Source organism: Erythrolamprus reginae, chromosome 3 (genome assembly GCF_031021105.1).
Source record: "Erythrolamprus reginae isolate rEryReg1 chromosome 3, rEryReg1.hap1, whole genome shotgun sequence".
Lineage (NCBI taxonomy): Eukaryota > Metazoa > Chordata > Lepidosauria > Squamata > Dipsadidae > Erythrolamprus > Erythrolamprus reginae.
Window position 1 is genome coordinate 143,169,094 of NC_091952.1, and position 19,922 is coordinate 143,189,015.

Below are 19,922 nucleotides of genomic sequence, written 5' to 3' on the forward strand. Positions count from 1 at the left end.
AATATCAGCCTGACACGAAAACGTGGGAAGATCCTGGAAAAGATCTAACAAACTATTTATGTACACCTAAATTAGAGGACCAGCAAAATGCAGTATGCTTTGACTTTAGTGAGGCATTCAACAAACTTGATCACAACTACTTCTTGATAAGATAGAAAAATGTGGAATAAACCACATCAGATAGATTCATAACTGCTGACAACCATACTCAACATGTACAGGTAGTCCTTGGCTTATAACAGTTAATCTAAAATACATGATGAAATGAGACCAGGGCATGTCTAGTCTAACAAGAAGGAGTAGGGTTGACATAATAGCAGTCTTCCAATATTTGAGAAGCTGCCACAAAGAAGAGGGGGGTCAACCAATTCTCCAATGCCTCTGAGGGCAGTACAACAAGTAGCAGATAGAAATTTATCAAGGCAATATTCATCCTAGAATTAAGGAGAAATTATCTGAAAGTAAGAATAAATAAATCAGTGGAACAGCTGGTCTCCAGAAGTTATGGATGTTCCATCATTAGAGGTCTTTAAGAAGAGATTGGACAGTCATTTGTCCAGGATAATATAGGATCTCCTACTTGCGGGTGAGGTTGGATTAAAAGACCTCCAAGGTTTCTTCTAACTCTATTATTCTGTTATTCATTGTATTATGCTAGTGTTATCTGTAACATTCCATCAAATTCCCCCCTCCAATTTGAAGAGCTTTAGGTTTTCACCAAAATATAAGGGGTACCTTATTGTTTTCAAATTGCATATCCATATTTTGAATCATGGATCCTCAAACTATGTCCTGTGGGCCGCATGTGGCCCACCGAAGTCATTAATCTAGTCTGCACAGGACCACAAAGCTGCTCCCCGCACATTGCCCCACCCACCCTTTGGCCAAGCATAGGACTTACCTTTGTGAGCCCCACAGGCTGGAACTGAAAGGTAAGGCCAACAATTTTGGCCTGCAGAATGTTGTTGGAGGTGGGGAAGGTGAAACATAGTCCATACAGACACCCCAGGTAGCTTATGGGCAAAATAGCCTGGTTTGGGCAAAAAAGAGGTATTTTTGCCCACCATGGCCTCCTGGGCATCTGTACACCCCATTTTTCATGTCCCATGCCTCCCGCAGCATTCTGCAGGCCCAAAATGGGTTATGACAGACCATTTTTTTGGCCGAAAAGAGGTAGTTTTTGTACATTTTGTTTTGCCTCCTGGGGCATCTGTGCATGCCATTTTTACCTCCCCTATTTGGAGCAGCTTTCTGCAGGCCAAAGCCAGGCCACATGCCTGGGATAAACATATATCCATCCTAAGATAAAATATAGGATAAGGTCAGACTAGATGGTCCATAAGGTGTTTTTCTGCCATCAGTCTTCTATATTTCTATGAGATGGGAGGGAGGGAGAGAGGATAAGGAAGGAGGGAGGGAAGGAAGGAAGGGAGAGAGGGAGGAAGGAAGGAGAAAGGGAAGGGAGGGAGGATGGCCATATAATTCCTGATTGCCTGTCTAGCTCAGGTTTGGAATTGGCATCTTCTTCCTCTAATTGCTTTTTAACCTCTGAGGTTTGCGAAACAACATACTCTTTTTTATATAGTTCCCCATAGAAATCTCTCATTATTTTTTCCATTTCTACATTACTACGTTTTATTACACCATCCTTATCTTTTAAAGCAGAGATGTAAGATTTCTCTTTTCTTTTTTTCAAATAATGTACCATTTGCTTCATTGATTTATGACTCCAACCTCTAATTCTATGTTTCATAGTCATATTCATTTTATTCCATCTTTCTTCGTCAAGTAATTGCAGTTTCTTTTTCTTAAATGATAATAATAAATTCCATTCTCTATTTCTTGTAATTTTTAAAGTTTCTTGGATTAAATCTATTTCTTTTAATAAATTATTCCTCTTAACATCCCAGGATTTCCTAATAAAAGCTTCAGTGCTAATGCAGTTACCCCTCATTACTGCTTTATGTGTATCCCAAACTGTTGTTTGTTTAACTTCACCTGTTGCATTAATACAAAAGAATCCATTAAGTTCCCTTTGTAATTTAATTCTACTCTCCTCATTTGCTGAGACAATGGGGTTATACCTCCAAATTCTTTGTTTGCTACGAACCTCTATCTCTATCACAGCTAACAGAGGAGCATGATCTGATAGCCAGATAGATTTTACTTCCGCTTTCTTAAACTTTACCTTATCTGTTTTGTTAATTAACATATAATCTATACAGCTAAATTTATTATATCTTGCAGAATAGAAAGTGTCTCTATTAACCACGTTTTCATGAAGGTCCATCATATTGAGTTTATTTAGATGTAATTTTTTCTTATCCCCCTTCCCTGCTGTTAATTCCAGATTAAAGTCTCCTGCTAAAATCACAATGCCTTCCGCAAATTCATCTAATTTCCATTTTACATTTATTATAAATTGTTTTGCATTTACATTGGGAGCATAAATTACCGCTAAGGTTACTAGCTTGTTACTTATTTTCCCCTTAATGAATAGCATTCTGCCATCTTTGTCTCTTTTAATATTACTTAACTGAAAATGCACTCTTCGGTGCAACAAGATGGCAACTCCTTTTGCTTTATTCGTGGCTCTCGACTCATAAACTTCCGGCCACTCTGCATTTGTGAGTAATCTGTCTGTTTTTTCCCTTCCCTTATGAGTTTCAGATAAAAATAAAACATCTGCCTTACTGTCCTTTGCCAACTTCATGATTCTATAACGTTTTTTCTGTGATGAGAGACCATTTACGTTCAGCGATAATAATCCTATATCACCCATTTACATAATTTAAATACATTTCCTCTTCCACCAAAACAGAGCCTACCGGAAAAATATTTTTTCATTACAATGAATCCCCACCCTGGTGCCCCTATCCTGACCTCCCCCCCCAGGGGGAGGCAACGAAAAAAACTTCCGTTACTAAGAGGCACTCCTGGATCTGCATTCCCTCAGAAAGCCCCCCTTTCTTCCCCATTTTACAACATAATAAAAGATTCCCCCCTCCTTCCCTCCCCTCCCCTTGTTAACTAGCGTGAACAACCAAAAAGAAATACAGTGATCCCCCGGTTATTGCGTTCCCGACCATTGCGAACAGGCTAATTTGCGATTTTTCAACCCGGAAGTCAAAACACCATCTGCGCATGCGTGCCCTTTTTTCTATGGGCACGCATGCGTAGATGGCGCCGGGCAGATCAGCTGCTGGGCGGCTTCCCTGGGTCTTCCCCCTCTTGCTGGCGGGAGGGCAAAGCCCCCCCCAGCACCCGCTCGCCCGCCGTTCGCCCGGCCACCCGCCGTTCGCCGCCCTTCGCCCGGCCACCCGCCGTTTGCCCGCCGTTCGCCCGCCCTTCGCCCTTCGCCCGGGAAGTTCGCCAGGAGTCAGCGGAGAAGCCGCACGCCTGTTTTAAAACGATCGGAGCCGGCCTGGGGGGGCTTTCCAGCAACCCCCGAGCCCCCAACCCTGGCTCGGGGGTTGCTGGAAAGCCCCCCCAGGCCGGCTGCGACGTTTTAAAACACGCGCGCCGCTTCGCAGCTGTCTCCTGAAGCCGAACGCTAACTTCTGCGTTCGGCTTCAGGAGACAGCTGCGAAGCGGCGCGCCTGTTTTAAAATGTCGCAGCCGGCCTGGGGGGCTCGGGGGCTTGCTGGAAAGCCCCCCCAGGCCGGCTCCGATCGTTTTAAAACAGGTGCGCGGCTTCTCCGCTGACTCCTGGCGAACTTCCCCGCTTTAGGAGTCAGCGGAGAAGCGGCGCACCTGTTTTAAAACGATCGGAGCCGGCCTGGGGGGGCTTTCCAGCAACCCCCAAGCCCCCAACCCGGGCTCGGGGGTTGCTGGAAAGCCCCCCCAGGCCGGCTCCGATCGTTTTAAAACAGGTGCGCCGCTTCTCCGCTGACTCCTGGCGAACTTCCCCGCTTTAGGAGTCAGCGGAGAAGCGGCGCACCTGTTTTAAAACGATCGGAGCCGGCCTGGGGGGGCTTTCCAGCAACCCCCGAGCCCCCAACCCGGGCTCGGGGGTTGCTGGAAAGCCCCCCCAGGCCGGCTCCGATCGTTTTAAAACAGGTGCGCCGCTTCTCCGCTGACTCCTAAAGCGGGGAAGTTCGCCAGGAGTCAGCGGAGAAGCCTCGCTGCTGCGGTGGAAGTAAAAACACCATCTGCACATGCGCAGATGGTGTTTTTACTTCCGCAGCGCTACTTTGCGAAAACCCGCTCATTGCGGGGGGTCCTGGAACGGAACCCTCGCAATGATCGGGGGATCACTGTACAGAAAAAAGATTAATTAGTTGAAAAACTTGATACCGTGTTAGCAAGTCAACTCAGTTCAGTTTATTATTATTTTTTTCTGTCGAGTGACTCTTGGCTCGTCTTTCTTCTCTGTTTGCAGCGAAGCCAGCTCTCTTTGAAGTGTGGCAATCTTCTCCTTTTTACTTTGCTCTGCCTTGCGAAACGGTTGGAGAGACAACTCTTCTTCTGCCACCGATGCCTGGCTCTGGGTTGCTCCCTCTAGATTTAATCCCAATTGGAAAAGCAGCTTTCTTCCTTCTTCTAATGATCTCGCCTGGCAAAACTTGGTATCTTTAAACACAATTATTGTAGCAGGATAACGCCAGGAAAATTTGATTCCATTTTCATACAGCTGGGAAGATAACTCTCTCATCTGGTTTCTCATCTTGAGGGTCTCAGCAGACAAATCTTTTAAAACGCGTATTGGAAAAGCTTTGTAACGTAAGTTTAAAATCTGCTTCAACTCTTTAAAGATTTCTGCAGCTCTTCTTTCTGAAGCAAATCTGACAACAATGTCCTTTGAGTCTCCTTTACGAGGTCCAAAAGCCTAATGCGCTCTTTCAAATTCTTGCAACTCACATTTAACTTTGTTCTCAATGAACCACTGAAGGATTTCTTGAATGAGTTGTTTACTGCCCACAAAATCTTTGGGGAAACCTCTCAAGTGGAGATTAGCTCGACGCTGTCTGTCTTCGAGATTTATGATGCGAAGTTCTTGGCGAGATTTTCCCACCTCCAGCTTTCCAATTCTTTGATCTTGCGTTTTGGATTGTTGTTTCAATTCTGCCATTCCAGTTCCCAGTGCAGATAAATCCTTTTTCATATCTTGGAGCAGCTTGCCCATGTCAGCAAAACCTTTAAGCAGCGAATCCATCTTTCACTCCAACTCCTCAGTAGACGCCATCTTCCCTTTGTTCTTGCTTCTTCACGCAAACACGTTAAAAAAAGTTACTTGCTTCAACTTTTAACTCCTTCTAATAAAGTTTTCCCACAGCTTGTTCAGTTCGTTCTCCTCTCAATCCACTTTTGCCAAGCTAGAGAGGTTGTTAAGGGTTAACTTTTACTTTTACTTCTTCATATGGGGGAGCTTTCACTTGGTGCGTCTAGCTCGGGCGACGCATGTGCAGATCTCCCCCCCAATCATCGGTTTCCAACGCCTTTTGCAGGTCTGCCATCAAACTGTCAGGAAGTTCCGTCTTCTTTGCGCTCTGGTGTCGAGTCATCGCCAAGCAAGCAGTTTGTTAGGTTTGTATTACTGATTGAATTAATTCTAGCCTCCCGCTGTTGTACTGCAGCATTCTCGACAAAGCATCTGCCATAAAATTGCTCCCCCCGGTAAATAGCGCAGTGAGAAGTTGAACCAACTGAAATGTTGCGCCCATCTGGCTTATTTAGGGGATAATTTTGAATACTAAAATATTAAAAGAACAGGAGTACATAAATCAGATTAAAAAAGAAATGGAAATGTTTATGAGGGAAAACAAAAAACAGGATACAAGTATTCAGAACCTATGGGATATGGCAAAAGCCTTCCAAAGAGGGGTGACAATCTCCTATCTAGCAAAAAGTAACAAAGAGAAAGGACTGCAGTGAAAGAAGTTATTAGATAAATTAAAACAAATAGAAAAAGAATTACAAAAGTGCCCACAAAATTCAAAACTTATAGCAGAAAAAAATTTGACGAGACACAAGCTAAATTTAATGGAACAAGAAGAAATTGCCAAAAATATTAGATTAATAAAACAGGATTATTTTGAAAAAGCAAACAAACCGGGTAGATGGCTGTCCTATAAAATAAAAAAAGACAAGGAGAAAAAAATGATACAGCAACTTGAGGATCAGAATAAAAAAATGTACCACCCCACGGAAAAGAAGAAAGAAATTATATTAAATTATTTTAGAGATTTATATGCAAAGGATGAAATTAAGATAGAAGAAGTAGCAAAATACTTGCAAGACAAGAACCTAAATACAATAGAAAAAGATGACAGTGATATGTTGAAGAATATAATAACTAAAGAGAAACTATTGATGTTGGAAGTTTATAATGAAATCCTAGAAACAGCAATCTGCCCAATATCCTGGGAAGAAACCTACATCACATTAATTCATACAAACGATACAGACCCAAATCAAATTAAAAATTATAAACCAATTTCACTATTAAATGTGGATTACAAATTTTTACGACAATTATTGCAGAAAGGATAAAAAAAATCTTAAACAAAACTATTCATTCCGATCAAAATGGATTTCTACTCACACGACAAATCAGAAACAATACTAAAATAGTTCTAAAAATATTAGAATTTTACAAAGGTAACAGTGATAAACAATTGGCCATGCTTTTTCTAGATGCACAAAAAGCCTTCGCCGACTTAAATTGGGACTTTTTAAAACAGCAAATTAAAATTATGAAATTTGGTCCTAAATTTGAAAAAGTGATTGATGCCATGTATACTAATCAAAGGGTGAGGGTAAATGGTGACTTGACTGATGAACTTCAAATTTGTAAAGGCGTAAGACAAGGCTGCCCTTTATCGCCCCTATTATTTATATTATCACTTGAAGTATTACTCAACCAAATTAGAAACAACCCAAATAGTAAAGGCACCAAAATTAATAAAGAAATTTACAAAACCCAAGCTTTTGTGGATGACTTGGTATTCTTTCTTGAAGAACCAAAATCATCAATAACCAATCTGCTAAAGGAATTAAAACTTGTTCGGAAGGCCGCAGGTTTAAAAATTAACAAAGATAAAACCAAATTCTTACCCAAAAATTGCACTCAAGCACAGATAAAGGAACTAGTAAAAAATTCAGGATTGCAAGCAATAAAGATAATTAAATACTTAGGCATATGGCTCACAGCTAGACACTCATCATTAAAAGAAGATAATTATATAAAAGTACATCACAACACAAAAGAAGACCTAGAAAAATGGGGTAAAATACAATTACCGCTTCTTGGCAGAATCGCAATTATAAAATCAAATATTCTTCCCCGATGGCTTTACCTATTCCAAACGGCTCCAATTAAATTAGAAAAAATTCTTCAAGGAAATTAATAGAGTTATATACTTGTAATCCTTCAAAGAAATTAATAGAGTTATATACTTGTAAGAGCTCACATTAAGACTTACAAAGTGGCGCTCAAGGCGGCAAGATGCGCGTATCATGCCGCCTTGATTGCATCAGCGGAATCCCGCCCGGCTGCTCTGTTTAGGGTGACCAGCTCCCTTCTTAATCAGGGGGGGAGTTGGGGAGCCCTTGCAGAGAAGTGCCGAGGATTTTAACACGTTTTTCGCTCAACTCCAATTAGAAAACAGAGTCGACTGACAATGAGTCAGTCGAGGTGACTGGGGCCCGTACTTGTCCACCTGTCTGAGAAGAGTTTGATCTGGTGACACCTGATGAAGTGGACAAGGCCATTGGAGCTGTGAGTTCCGCCACCTGTTTACTGGATCCGTGTCCCTCCTGGCTGGTCTCAGCCAGCAGAGAGATGACATGGAGCTGGGTCCAGGAGATTGTCAATGCATCTTTGGGGAGGGGGTCCTTCCTGGATCCCTACAAGGAGGCACTTGTGCGCCCCCTCCTCAAGAAGCCTTCCCTGGACCCAGCCATTCTCAACAACTATCACCCAGTCTCCAACCTTCCCTTTATGGGGAAGGTTGTTGAGAAGGTGGTGGTGCTCCAGCTCCAACGGTCCTTGGAAGAAGCCGATTATCTAGGCCCTCAGCAGTCAGAATTCAGGCCCGGCTACAGCAGAGAAACTGCTTTGGTTGCACTGATGGATGATCTCTGGCGGGCCCAGGACAGGGGTTTATCCTCTGTCCTGGTGCTTCTTGACCTCTCAGTGGCTTTCAATGCCATCAACCATGATATCCTTCTGCGCTGGCTGGAGGGGTTGGGAGTGGGAGGCACTGTTCTCCAGTGGTTCTCCTCCTACCTCTCCGGTCGGTCGCAGTCGGTGTTAGTGGGGGGTCAGAGGTCAACCTCTAGGTTACTCCCTTGTGGGGTGCCTCAGGGGTCGGTCCTCTCCCCCCTACTATTTAATATCTACATGAAACTGCTGGGTGAGATCATCCAAGGGCATGGGGTGAGGTATCATCAGTATGCAGATGATACCCAGCTCTACATCTCCACCCCTTGTCCAGTCAGTGAAGCAGTGGAAGTGATGTGCTGGTGCCTGGAGGCTGTTGGGGTCTGGATGGGTGTCAACAGACTCAAACTCAACCCTGATAAGACGGAGTGGCTGTGGGTTTTGCCTCCCAAGGACACCCCCATCTGTCCGTCCATTACCCTGGGGGGGGGAGTCACTAACCCCCTCAGAGAGGGTCTGCAACTTGGGCGTCCTCCTCGATCCACAGCTCACATTAGAGAAAAATCTTTCAGCTGTGGCGAGGGGGGCGTTTGCCCAGGTTTGCCTGGTGCACCAGTTGCGGCCCTATTTGGACCGGGAGTCACTGCTCACAGTCACTCATGCCCTCATCACCTTGAGGCTCGACTACTGTAATGCTCTGTACATGGGGCTGCCTTTGAAAAGTGTTCGGAAACTTCAGATCGTGCAGAATGCAGCTGCGAGAGCTATCATGGGCTTTCCTAAATACGTCCATGTTACACCAACACTCCGCAGTCTGCATTGGTTGCCCATCAGTTTCCTGTCACAATTCAAAGTGTTGGTTATGACCTACAAAGCCCTTCATAGCACCGGACCAGAGTATCTCCGGGACCGCCTTCTGCCGCACAAATCCCAGCAACCAGTTAGCTCTCACAGAGTTGGCCTTCTCCGGGTTCTGTCAACTAAACAATGTTGTTTGGCAGGACCCAGGGGAAGAGCCTTCTCTGTGGTGGCCTCAACCCTTTGGAACCAACTCCCCCCAGATATCAGAGTTGCCCCCACCCTCCTTGCCTTTCATTAGCTCCTTAAAACCCACCTCTGTCGTCAGGCATGGGGGAATTGAGACTTTCCCTTCCCCCTAGGCTTACAAAATTTATGCATGGTATGTCAGTATGTATGATTGGTTTCTTAAATTGGGGTTCTTTTTTAAATTAACTTAAATATTAGATTTGTTTACATTGTATTATTATTGCTGTTAGCCGCCCCAAGTCTACAGAGAGGGGCGGCATACAAATCTGATTAATAAATAAATAAATAAATATATATATATATATAAAAGTTCATAAGGGTAGGGAGAAAGCCAAGAATTAAATATAAAAATCTGGTTGACAAACAAGAAGCAGTGGGCTTCGGCTTACCTGATCTTGCAACTTACTACTATTCAGCCAGCCTCTTATGGATTAAGGATTGGATCACGCTCAATAATCAAAGAATTCTCAAATTAGAAGGTTATAATCTACAAGAAGGATGGCATGCCCACCTTTGGGGAAAAAGAATATCAAACACACACAATTCCAATAACACGCAATAAGAAGTACCTTACTATTCATTTGGAGGAAAATAAAAAATAAACACTTTAGAGAAATACTAAGGTGGTTATCCACCATGGAAGCCTTGATATACCCGAATGTCCTAGGAAATACTAAAGTGAGAACATATGATGAACTGTTAGATGAGGACAATAAGCTTAAATCTAGACAAACTTTAGAAGCTGAAGGGAAACATATAGATTGGTTTCCATATATACAACTTCAAAATAGATATAAAATTGATTCTGAGGAGTATGGAATAAGCCCACCCACAAATTTGTAACGAAAATGTATAATTATTTAATGAAATTTGATAACTCAGAAGAAACAGTAAAAGACAGCATATTGGCATGGATGAAGAATTTTGGGTATCCAATTCACTTAGAAGAATGGACAAAACTGTGGAAAGAAAACTATAAATTAACATTATCGGTACCGTATAAGGAAAACCTCTATAAGATGTTTTACCGATGGCATTATGCTCCTGTCAGGTTGGCTAAGATCTATCCTAATATAGATCCCATATGCTGGAAATGTAAAAAAGATTTTGGAACTTACTATCACTTGTGGTGGCTATGCCCCCAGGCACGTAATTATTGGCTGAAAATTAAAGGATGGACAAAAGATATACTGCAATTCGATTTAGAATTAAAACCAGAGACCTATCTTCTAGGGCTTGTTAGAGGGCTATACGTAAAATCAAAATACTACCTAATCATCCATATAATAACTGCAGCGAGATTAGACTAGGCACAAATGTGGAAAGATAATAACCTCCCAACAGATAATATGACTATAAAGAAACTTATGGATTGCGCTGAAATGTCCAGGCTCACTTTTGAACTACAAAATAAACAAGAGAAAGACTTTTTCACAATTTGGGAAAATCTTTATGAATGGCTTGAAACCAGAAGAAATAACTAATAAACAAGTAAATAATATATGGATATAATTGATAACTGTAAATAACACAATAAAATGTAAACAATTGATATATGAATTAGATAAAGCAACAAGGAGATATATAGAGTTTGCTTTTTGATTCATCAGGAATGCAAACAAAATGGAAATGATGTACAATGTAACCATTTTCCTTTCTTTTTCTATTTTCTTTTTATTCTATTTTCTTTTATCTCTTTTTCTCTCTGTCCATCTTTCTTGTTTCTCTTTCTTCTCTTTTGCTAGGTTTTTCCTTCTTTTTCTTCTCCCTACCCTTTCTTTCATTTCTCTTAATTACATGTTTGTTTACTATTCTTTTTGAATTGTATTGTTTTTCTATTTGTGGATAAAAACTTATTTAAAAAAAAAAGAAAACAGAAACTTTTGTATTAGGTATATTCGAGGAGAATCTAGGGGGAAAGTATAGGTACATTACACAACATATTCTTACAGCAACAAGAAAAGTAATGGCACAATACTGGGAACAGAACGAAATACCAAGCGATAGGATTATTATTAAAAAATATTAGTGTGTGTGGAATTGGACAAACTAACATACACATTAAATAAGAAAGAAGATACAGAATTTTACAAAAGCTGGAATATGTTTTATAGCTGGATAGAGGAAAGGAAGAAAATAGGGAGAATAGAGGGAACAGGAGAAATCTGTATTGTTTAAAGCCATAGATAGAGATATAAGGAATAAATAATAATGATGTTTGTATTCTTATTATATTGTATATATAGCAGATATTGAAATATTGATAATAATAATGAAATAGATTGAAAGTTAAGAATTGTAAAAGGAATACAGTTTAACTGACTGGAATATAACAACAGTATAGATCACCGTTAAAAGAAAAGGTCTAGAAGTTGTTTTCTTTTCTCTCTCTCTCTTTTTGTTTTGTTTTGTTCTGGTTTTTTTTTTGCACTATATTTATAATTAGATCCCAGTTGGATATTGGCAAAGAATTTTTTTATTTTTTTTCTCTCCAATCACAGTGCAATAAAAATTATAACAACAACATCAAATTGTTTTACAATAAATCAATTTCAGGAAGTTATAGAATATAATGCTACCACCTTCACTTTTGACATCTGAATTGTGATATTATTGGGTGTATTTTTTCCCCTTTTGACTACGCTAGTGTAAGAATTTTTCAAATGTTTTTTAAAGGGTATTTTATTAATAGGTATTAACTATTTGTAAAGGGTATTGATTATATATGAAAATTGATATGGAAGTGATTAGGAGAGATTTGAAACATTTCAGCCTATTCAATGTGAGATACTAGAATTCGGAACAGCTTAAATGGGGTCTTAGATAATAGTATATTTCTATAGCATTAAAAAATTGGGCAGCTATTTTTATTCAGATGTCAAAAGTGAAGGTGGTAGCATTGTATTCTATAACTTCCTGAAATTGATTTATTGTAAAACAATTTGATGTTGTTGTTATAATTTTTATTATACTGTGACTGGAGAGAAAAAATAAAATAAAAATTATTTGCCGAACAGACTGTTACAATAACATGGCACCAGCCATAAATCTTGATATTATTTTTTCTCTAATCAAAGAGTTCAAGTTAGTTATCTTTTGCAAGTTTCATCACCTATCTCTATTGCAGGTAGCATCAAACTTTCCCCATTTGAGCATAAACTTGATTCAGTTATCATATATAAAAATAAGTTGCCTGCTCATTCATCCCAAAAGAAAACTTCTGGTTTTAGTTTCTTTGAACTTTAAAATCTTCTGGATTAATTATACTGGGGCTCACCCTATGATTAACCAGATGTCTCTCAAATGCTGAATACTGTAGTGACTTTTACTCATAATGTTTAAGTAACACAAATCTGACAATTCCTCATGGACCATTTTGAACAACATAAAGCCAATGCCTTCGAGTCTTCGGAGAGGGGCGGAATACAAATCTAACAAACTATGACTAAACTATAACTATAATGCCACTTCATTCTGCAAAATTGCTGTTCTTAACTTTAAGTATTTACTTCTCTTTCAGCAGACCTACAGCATTTGAAGTTTGCATTTGTTTCTATAATAGAATCATGACAATCTTTATACTAAATAAAATACTAATAATAAGCATAAGAACCCACTAATACAGTAGTAAACTTTCTAATGTTTCAACCCCTTAATACAGTTCCCCATGTTTTGGTGACCCCCCAACCATAAGTCTAGCATCAATTCTCCCAACAGAACTTTAAGCTGATTGGCAGGAAGGTCGGATGGTCATCCCCACTGTAAGATTGTAAAAATATGTTTCCGAAGTGCCAGAATGCTTTAGTTCCTAACAGCAAGGGAAATTTGTCTTTTCCCATGGTCTTAGCTGACTCCTGTGAAATGGTTGTTCGACCCCCAAAGGGGTCCCGACCCCTAGGTTGTGAACCACTGCACTGATAGTTGATAATAAAACACATCCTTTATTTGTAACTCAGTATTCACCTAAAGTAGTAGTAGTATTAATTAAACCTAGCAATATTAATCCATCTCAGCGGCAGCAATGGCCCTTAACATTTAGCCTTCCTAAAATACTGTTAGTATTGACTGATTCAGAATCTGCCTAATTTGGTTCTGTTCAGTCCTAATTGATATTTTGCAATGTGTCCCCTAACATGATTAGTTTCTATGAATGTACTTTCATTTCCAAATAAGTCTTCTGCTCCCGCATAAGACAACAGAAAAATGTAATTCCAAAATTCTATGCAGTGGGTAGGATAATCAGATAAAAGTAGTGAATCTCTTCCTTATGACTCCACATCTAAAATATAGTTCTTTTTATCAGAAATTAAACACAGGTATTTGTATTTATCCTCTTAGGTTTTCCTATTCTTTCACATTAGTTTCCACATATTTTATTGCATAACGCACCCCATGTTTTACTGATAGAGAATAGATGCATTATTACATCAAAGGATAAAATTAAGGAGTGAAACATTTCCTGAACAATCAGTATTTATTGATTAATAAAAATAAAAGGGTCTGGAATTATTTTCATATGAAGTCATCTAATGTCCTTCCACTAGTGATGATTTCAACCACTAGTGAGGTTATTGACCCAAGTTGATACAAAGGCTCTAGTGTTCCTTTCCTTTTCATAACATCTTGGAGATTTGCTGTTGGAATTCTACTTCTGGGCTTGTTATACCACCATTACGGAAAGGGCAAATACAACTGCTGTTCATTCTTTACAAAGAAAGGAACTTTTGTTCAGTTGTAGATATTTTCAATAAGCAAGACTTTTGGTTACAAGGGTAACTTTATACTGCAAACAAGTGTAGTTTAGTTGATGATTACAGTATATTCTCCCCCCCCCCTGTGGTTAGCATGTAGGATACAACAGACAGTTCCTGTGTATTAATCCTCAGTAATAATGGGGATAGGTTTAGTATATAACACAGACATCATATCAATAATCAGACTAGTTATCTAATTAAATAAACTTTGATTTTTAAAATGTGAAACATTAGCTCTTTTATATGTTGTTTTTTCATTATACAATAATAAAGAGGCTCACAATATTAAGAAATGTTCATCTCTTGTAAAACAAGTAGAAATATACATATATGTATTTCAAATTCACTAATGGAAATGATATTTAAAAAAATAAATCAATTTAATGCTATTTGACACTAGATTATATCAATTATATTGTACTATATTAATTTATTTGATTCTTTTTGATAGTTTTTATTGTTTAAAATGTGGTTTTATATTCTGTAAGCCGCCTTGTGTCACCTTGGGTGAATAGGCGGCAATATAAATCCAATAAATAAACACATTTTATATGCTGTTTTCAAATAGCTTTTAAGAATAATTAGTTTGGTAATGACATCAAAAAGCTGGAAAAATCAAAATCAAAGTATTTTGATGGTACAAATAAATAAAGGAAACATCCCAATGGTAATACTCTCAATACATGCCCCAAATACAAATCAGACCCAATTCAATGCAAAGATACATAGAATATTATTAGAAACTGAACCAGCAAAAATAGTGATTGTCGGAGATTACAACTCAATAGTAGATAGGAAAAAAGACTATAAAAGTAGCAACAAAAAAAAGACCAGGAAAATCTTGCCCCCTGCTTTAATCAAATGGTAGAAGAACTTTACTTGAAAGATGTATGGAGACATTTCCATCCTGATAATAGATATTATACCTTTTTCTCATATCCGCATAAGTCATGGTCCAGGATAGATATGGCCTGGGCCAACCAAGAATTCATAAAAAACTTAATAGAATCTGAGATACTGCACAACACCTGGGCAGACCATAACCCTATCTGGATAAAATGGAGGGAGCAAGAAAATTATATCAAAAAAAGATGGACATTAAACCAATCTATAATTAAAGAAAAGAAATATATATTAATGATGGAGAAAGAGTTAGAATATTTCCTCAAAATAAATGATAATGAAGAAACAACCAAAGCCAACCTGTGGGATACTACCAAGGCCTACATTAGGGGCCTATCAATATCATACCTAGCAGTAAGTAATAAAAAAAGAGGAGTGAGATACAAACATTAAATCAAAAGGTAACCTCCCTGGAAGAAGAATTACATAAAAATCCATTGGACAAAAAAATACTGGAATTTGACAAATCATAAAGTTAATCTTCAAAACCAAGAGGAATTAGCACAAAAATTAAAGGGTCAAAAGCAAAAAATCTTTGAATGTGCTAATAAACCTGGAAGGTGGCTAGCTTGGAAATTGGCAAACCAAAAATCAGAAAGATATATTGAAGCATTGGTAGATACCACAGGGGAAAGGCAAACAAATGAAAAACAAAAAAAAGTAATAGCAGAGCAATTTTATTCTAGTTTGTACAGTCAGGAAGAGGTAGAGGAAGGGAAAATTATTAACTACCTAGAACAAATTGATCTACCAAAAATCACGGAGGAAGACAGGGAAAAATTAAATGCAAATATTACAATAACAGAATTAAGATTAATTATAGGTAGACAGAAAAATAATAAGTCTCCGGGACCAGATGGAATCCCATTCGAATTGTATAAGGCCTTACAAGATAAGCTAGAAGTAACTATGCTAGATCTATTTAATGATATTATGAAGGGAGGAAAGTTGCCAGAATCCTGGAAACATCCCTATATAAGTTTAATTCCCAAGAATGAATCAGATAAACACCTGATTCAAAATTATAGACCAATAACCCTCTTGAATACGGATTATAAAATTCTAGCTGCAATCATTGCAGAAAGATTAAAATTCATACTAAATCAAATTATACATAGAGATCAAAGTGGTTTCTTACCTTATAGACAGATTAGGAATAACACCAGAACAATATTAAAAACAATTGAATATTATGACTTACATGTGGAGAAACAAGCTGCCTTAATATTTGTAGACGCAGAGAAAGCTTTCAACAAAGTGATTTGGAAATACCTTATTTTACAATTTAAAAAAATGAACTTTGGCGATAAATTGACAGGCTTAATTAGCGCAATATATACTCTCCAAAAAGCTAGGGTGATAATTAACAGAGAACTGACGGAGGAGATAGAAATAAAGAAAGGCGTAAGACAAGGGTGCCCATTAGCACCCTTATTATTTATTACAGCTCTAGAAACTTTATTAATTAAAATAAGGAATAATGCAAAGATAATAGGCCTAAGAGCTAGAAATGAAAAATTTAAACTCCAAGCTTATGCCGATGAAATGGTTTTTATCCTGGAGGATCCACTATTGTCCGGCAAAATCTTATTAAAAGAAATTGAAGACTATGGAACTGTCGCTGGACTAAAAATAAATAAAAATAAGACCAAAATAATAACTAAGAATATGACTTCGAAACAGAATTTGGAATTAGAGGACAAATTAGATATCAATATTGTAAAAAAGGTGAAATATTTAGGAATTACGCTCTCTGCTAAATGTAGCTCAATATTTAAAGACAACAATGAGAATCTCCTACAAACAATAAAGGCAAATCTGGATAAATGGTCAAAATTTCAATTATCTTTCCTAGGTAGGATAGCAGCTATAAAGATGAATATACTACCCAAAGTTCTTTTCTTTTTTCAAATGATCCCTATAAAATTACCCAAGAAATTTTTTGATACACTTAAAAAAAACAACACATCAATTTATATGGAGCAAGAAAAAGGCGAGACTTAAATACAAAAACTTACAAGATCATAGGAATAGAGGGGGAATGGGAGTTCCGGACTGGAAATTATATTACATAGCCGCGTCAATGTGCTGGATAAAGAATTGGATAACCTTTAGGGGGAAAAGAGTGTTAGCATTAGAGGGTTTCAATCTTGAATTTGGATGGCACTCCTACTTATTTGGAAATAAAAATAAATCCTACACGCACTTCAAACAACATCTTATAAGAAAAAGCTTAATAGAATCTTGGTCAATAGTTCAAAAATCCCAGTATTTACAAATCCCAAGATGGATATCATCAAATGAGTCTATAATATATCCTAAAATGATGAATTTAAATAAAATAATAACATACGACCAAATCTTAGATGAGAATAACCTCTTAATTTCTAAACAAGATTTACAACAAAAAGAAATTGATGTAGCCTGGATTCAATACTATCAGATTAGATCAAGATACAAGGAAGATAAAAATAGACTGGGATTTCAAAAAACAGGTATATTGGATAAAATTCTACTTGGACCAGATGAAAAATTGATCTCTAAAATATATAAGTATTTATTATACCAAGAACTAGCGGAGGAAGAGGTAAAGGGATCCATGATAGCATGGGGCCAAAACTTTGGTCACACTATAAATTTGCAGGAATGGGAGAAATTATGGACATCCAATTATAAAATAATGCTATCAGTTCCCTACAGAGAAAATATATAAAAAATGTTTTATAGGTGGCATTTGCCACGGCATGTTTAGCCAAGATGTACCCAAAACTTTCCCCAAAATGTTGGAAGTGCAAAATGAAAATAGGTACATATTACCACATGTGGTGGACGTGTTCATTGGCCAAGAAATTTTGGAAAAAAATTAAAAATATGATGGAGGAAATTACAGGAGAAAAAATTCCATTTAAACCGGAACTCTTTCTTCTTGGAATAATTGGACATAAAGTTACAATAAATGACAGGCATCTAATTTTACATATAACAACCACGGCAAGAATTATATATGCGCAAACCTGGAAACAGGAAATCGTCCCAACAATGTTTAACTTAATAACCAAAATATATGAGGTAGTAGAAATGACAAAGCTTACATACGAACTACAGGACAAAGATATTAAGGAATTCCATAAAACTTGGGGCAGGTGGGGAGCATCCAGCAATGCGGCTTCCACCCAGGAGCAATCATCAGGGTCCCCCTCCACACATTGCACCTTGTATTGGAAACAAGTGTCCACCCAACGGGAATCTAGAATGGCATGCACCATGGCATCAGGGAGGTGGTCACGAACACACGGGGCAGGAAACACGGGAACGTTGGGATGGAGCGGACAATCGGGAGGGACAGGGACTAACAGGGAATGGTGAAACACAGGGTGGACCAACAAGTTGGCCTGCAAGGTGAGCCAGTAGGCCACCAGGTTGATAACCTTTTTGACGGGAAAAGGGCCCAAGAACCGGGGATCTAACTTGTGCCTAGGTAATTCAGAGGCTATATATTTCGTGGACAGCCACACCTGATCCACCACCACCAAGGGGGGCACATCCCGTCTGGAGCGGTCAGCCACCCACTTATAGTCCTCCTTGGCCTTATTGAGGTACCTTTTCACCATCTCATACAAATCCAAATAATAAATAAATAAATAAATCTCGTGGACCGCCTGCAGCTCCGAGAGGAAGTCCTCTGCAGCAGGCACCGGGGAATCTAAGAGGGTCAAGGGAAAGAAGCGAGGATGGAAGCCATAATTTGCAAAAAGGGGCGTGAGTCGGGTCGAGGAGTGGCGGGAGTTGTTAAAAGCAAACTCCGCTACAGGGAGGAACCGGGACCAATCAGACTGGCGATCCGCCACTACACACCTCAGGTACTGCTCCAGTATCCCTATGACCTTTTCTGTGCCTCCATCGGTCTGCGGGTGCTGCGTCAATGTGAGGCACACGGACACATTCAGGGCCGACATCAATTCCCACCAGAATCGGGCTGTGAATTGGGTTCCCCTGTCAGAGACCACCCGATCTGGGAGCCCATGCAACCTAAAAACGTGGCTGATAAACATTTGGGCCGTGAGTTGGGCAGTGGGCACCCTAGCGCAAGGTACAAAATGAACCATCTTGGTGAGCATATCCATCACCACCATGACTGCCGTGAAGCAAGCAGAGGAAGGCAAATGGGTCACGAAGTCAATGGACACAGCACCCCAGGGTCTCTCGGGCGTGGGCAAAGGTTGCAGTAGTCCTGGCGGGGCTCCAGTCACCCCCTTGGCCGTACGACACCGGACACAGGTGGTCACATAGGAACGCACGTCATCTTGGATGCGTGGCCACCAGAATGTCCGAGTGACCAGCTCTAATGTTTTGAAAAGGCCAAAATGTCCCGTCACTGGACAGTCATGACACTGGGCCATAATCAGGCCCCTCACTGGGCCTGCGGGAACATACAGCTGCCCCCGGTACTGGAGCAGACCATCTTGGAACGTCCATGGGGAATTGGGTGTTAACTCCCGCATCCTCTGCGCTACGAACCCATCCCCCCTCTGCGCCTCTCATAAACTGCGATGCAAGTCCACGAGGTCCTGGGTCGCAGCCAAACCTGCAGGGGGAAGGATCGTCTGAAGAGGAGCTGACTCCTTCGGGTGAGTGTACTCCAGCTTGCGAGACAACGAGTCCGCTCGAGGGTTCTGGGCGTTGGGAGTGTACCTGATGCGGAAATTGAACCGCGCAAAAAAGAAGGACCAGTGAATCTGTCTCTGGTTCAATTTCTGAGCCGTCTGGAGATACTCGAGGTTCCGGTGGTCCGTCCATACTTCAATCTGGTGGCGGGCCCCCTCCAGGTAATGCCGCCAATGCTTAAAGGCGGCCTTAACCGCTAAGAGTTCCTTCTCCCAAATTGTATAGTTTCATTCCAAGGGTGACAATTTGCGGGAGAAGTAGGCACACGGAAACAGGATGTCACAGTGAGGATGGGCTTGGTGTAGCACTGCGCCAACCGCTACGTCCAAGGCGTCTGTTTCCATCACAAATGGCTGAGCGGGATCAGGATGGCACAGAAGCGGTTCCGCCATGAATGCTGCTATCAGGGCGTCAAAAACGCGCTGTTCCACCTCCCCCAACCAAACGGG